The sequence below is a fragment of the Chenopodium quinoa genome, unplaced genomic scaffold (assembly GCF_001683475.1).
Source record: "Chenopodium quinoa cultivar QQ74 unplaced genomic scaffold, ASM168347v1, whole genome shotgun sequence".
NCBI lineage: Eukaryota > Viridiplantae > Streptophyta > Magnoliopsida > Caryophyllales > Amaranthaceae > Chenopodium > Chenopodium quinoa.
Window position 1 is genome coordinate 120187 of NW_018744857.1, and position 4237 is coordinate 124423.

At 40.1% G+C, this 4237-nt stretch overlaps 1 long non-coding RNA gene across 1 annotated transcript; it reads right to left on the minus strand.

The window, feature by feature from the left end:
* Positions 1 to 2318: 2318 nt before the first annotated feature.
* Positions 2319 to 3307, minus strand: LOC110704661. Its single transcript, XR_002507983.1, has 3 exons — positions 3104 to 3307; positions 2604 to 2990; positions 2319 to 2526 (listed from the first exon to the last, which is right to left on the minus strand). It is a non-coding gene; the product is annotated as an uncharacterized LOC110704661 (long non-coding RNA).
* Between the last annotated feature and the right edge of the window lie 930 nt (positions 3308 to 4237).

Genomic DNA, 4237 nt, shown 5'->3' on the forward strand with positions numbered 1-4237 from the left:
CAATTTCATTCAAAATGGCTGAAATAAGGCCTATATCACTACTTGTATGCCTATTTTCTATATTTTTAATCAAATTACCTCATTCTTCCTCTTAACATGTCATAATTACCTAGTTAGAGGTAGCTAAGGCTTGAAATCACATTAACAGAGCATCTAAATGGTTTTTGGACGCAATTTCATTCAAAATGGCCGAAATAAGGCCTATATCACTACTTGTATGCCTATTTTCTATATTTTTAATCAAATTACCTCATTCTTCCTCTTAACATGTCACTAATACCTAGTTAGAGGCAGCTAAGGCTTGAAATCACATTAAAAGAGCATCTGAATGGTTTTTGGACGCAATTTCATTCAAAATGGCCGAAATAAGGCCTATATCACTACTTGTATGCCTATTTTCTACATTTTTAATCAAATTAGCTCATTCTTCCTTTAAAAATGTCATTATTACCTAGTTTGAGGCAGCTAAAGCTTGAAATTACATTAAAAGAGCATTTGAAGTGTTTTAAGACGCAATTTCATTCAAAATGGCCCGAATAAGGCCTATATCACTACTTGTATGCCTATTTTCTATATTTTTAATCAAATTACCTCATTCTTCCTCTTAACATGTCATTCTTACCTAGTTACAAGCGGCTAAGGCTTTAAATCACATTAAAATAACAATTCAAGGGTTTTAAGACGCAGTTCAAGGGTTTTCTCCTATCAAAACACACCACAAAATCAAATTAACTAAGTCAATGGCATACCTTATCAAGCTGTTGTAAGTCTGTACAATGACTCATTATGTCCAACATGAATCTCATCACGTATAGTCCGCAATCAACTCCGTTATCTTGTTGTGCGCACTAGCATAGGAACACAGTAAATGAATCAAACATGCATAACAAATTAGCAATATCTTACGCATTTATTATAAAAATCACAAAATCATGTAGCATTACCATCGGTGATTTCCATGTAGGACCTTGAGGAGCTCGGCAATTTATCTTCTTCATAGCACTATAGAAAAGTAAGTTCAAACTTGATTAGTATGACTAATATAATAAATGAGTTAAGTAAGGATAATCAACACTAGATAGCTATATTTACTTTCGCAGTATAGACTTCACGAGGAGCTTTTTCGGATGAGGCAATCGAGCTGAATCAAAAAGGAAGATGGTGTTACTGGGAACACAAATCACCAGCAGGGTCCAATGTGCACTACAGAAATGGACAATACACAAACAAGTCAACAATTAGCCGTGTACAACATATAATTAGGGGAAACAAATGAATTTGACATGGTCAAACGTACTCCTCAAAACATGGGGCGAATATGAACTTGTCACCCGCACGCAATGATTCCTTGATACCCCGTTCAACATAGTACAACACGTCAGGGTAGTTGCCTAAGATTCTAGTAGTGGAGATTTGCTCGGGGCACAACCACCCTACTTGACACGGAGAATCAATCTCAAGTAAGTGCTCCTGTAGTGCTCTGCATGCATGGTAACAAAATATTAATGGGAAATTAAATGACAAGCAATCACCGAGCATCTGAATAACATAATAGTGTCTGGCATTAAATTACCTCATGAATGTTTGAACGAGGGAGATGTTAAGCATTGAACCACTTAGAAATTCTTTCACATCTTCTTTGCTAAGCCATGCAACTGCATCCTCATCAAAGTGGAACATTGCCTTAGGTAGTGGAACTTGAATGGGAGTGTCACTAGGCAACATGCTAACACGGTTGTGTAGAAATGTTAAATCCTTAGACAGCGTTTGAAGGACCGTGTCAGCAACAAGTGGAGTAGCTTGCAAAGCTGAACCTCTCGAAGAGTTCTTCTTCGACCCTTTTTCACTCTCCGACCTTTGTTCACTCCTCTTCTTTGGCACCGGTTGATCAACTCTTATTGGTTGTTCCACCCTCCTCTTTGAAGTTTGTCTTTTTGGCGAAATCTAATACAACAAATCACGCAATTGGTTAGAAAAGACAAATCCATCTAACTCTTGTGAAAACAACCGGGCATAAAGTACCGAACGAACCCAAAATCTTAATTACCTGGTTCATCAACCTTACCCAAGCACACGGCCACTACACAAAACTACCTTTTGCCGCCCAAAGTGTAGTAACTACTCCTCCTCTATGGGCACCGGTATTAGGATGTCCTCGAACCCGGTAATAACAGAATTGATCCCAACCAAGTAATGATGTGGCCTAAGCGGTCGCAAATGGACCGTACCTTGTTCGGCCGGTTGTGCACTACCATATGCAACCACATGCAAAGCTCCAGATTCGTCCGGGTGTAGAAGTGCACAACGAGTCTCTTCCTACACCAATTTGAAAGATCAGTTATTAGAACCAAACATATCACAAGGGGTCGTTTCCTACACAATTGATAATGTGCCCATATTCACTAAGATTGATAATGTGCCCATATTCACTAAGATAGAACTAAACAAAATCACCTGTAAATCTGGAAAATGATGAGGTGCTGGATTATCGAGCTCCCTCGAGTCCGCATGTGTAGGCGTACCACCCTGCAACAAGAAATTAATGACTGCCACCTTAGATCCTACATAACTCAATATGCTAAAACTAAAAGTTTTAAAACTACCTCATTTGCATCATCGTCTCCATGTATATCATCTTCCCCTTGTCCTTTTGGGTGACTACATGAGTCGACGGGTGTATTCGAGGGGAAAGGCAAGCTCGGTAGGTTCATTTGCTTCGCCCAAGCGTTAAATTCACTTACGAGCTCGTTGCGGACTTGTTCCTTAATCGATGCCACCGTGGAAACCAAGTCATGAGGTGAGTTCACACTTGCTCGAGATCTTCATGATTTGGTATACTCTGGACCCATCACCTTTTCCCACCCTAGCAATGATCCTCCTGCACCTACTACCCGTCCTGGATGGTAGGGATTTCCCAAAGCAGAGGTGAAAGGGTCTTTTTCTACAATTGGGACGAGCTTGCCTTCAACCAGTTCTTCAGTGTGTTCAATCTGTAGCAAAAAAAAAAATAAAAAAAAATAAAAAAAAAAACAGAAACCAATAGCATCTATTAGTGATATTTATGCAAAATATTTATAGAGTTCTCAAGTTCGTAGTTGCTTACGAGCTTATCAGCCATTTCTTTGGTTTTCGGAGCCTTGATGGCCCATTTTCCGATCTCCTTGTCACGCGCATGCAGTGAACAGAAGAAATCACCGGCACGACTCACTAGCGTAGTGATCGTGGAATAAGAGGGTCCTTCGAACGACCCTGGTAGCGAAGTGGGGTATACTCCTTCGTTGACCCACGTTTCCCTCCATTCACCAAATGTCTTACACCCCATACGTTGGGTGTATTACTTCATCTTTGCATTTTTGGAATTTTGCTCTCTCAGTTCCTACGTAATTAGAATTGTTAGTATTATTACTTCAAAAAGAGATAATATATTATACAATTGTAATCAAATTTACTTAAACTTACAATTGCTTCCTTTGTACTTTGTTGAATAACAAAAGCTTCCCAATCATCCTTCGATATGTTTGGCCATTTTTGCCATGGGGTAGCTCTTCACTGATGACTTCATCATCATTGCCTTTCTTCTTCTTTGGTTTTTTCACAACAGTCTTTGTGACCCAACCACGAACTAATTCGCTCTTGAAGCCTCTGAATCTTTCCGCTAACAAAGATTCAAACACCCCTTTGGCGGCATCATTAGAAATATTAAACAGACTCTGCAAACACAAATAAAGTCGATTATTAGTTTCCCCTTTTACATAACATTAAAGTAAAGGTATTTATAATTGTATAAATATGCAAATAAAACACTTGCCCTTGTATCATTCCAAAATGTGTCAATCAAGCCTGGAGGTACTTCCCGCATACGAAGTGTAATCGGGATTTTACGCGCACAAATGCCAACGTGAATAGCATATGGACGACGGAATTTGCCTACAGGTTGGCCCGCCTTGTCGTACTCCAGGACCATGGGACCGACGGGTTTCTTGAAACTTGTCGTCGGACCCCTCACCTTTTTCTTAGCCGGTGCCCTCACCCCTCCTCCACTTTGTCCTTGGCTTTGATTGTGGGAAGTAGCGTTCTCACCAACCGTCTCAGAAACTGCATTTTCAATAGGAGGCGCTTGTTCAGCCTCCATTTCAAATGCATCCAGTCTACGCTCCAACTCATCCTGAGCCTGATCTTCTACCTCACCCAAATCAGGCTCCTTGTTCACATCATACAACTCATAACCATCCTCAGA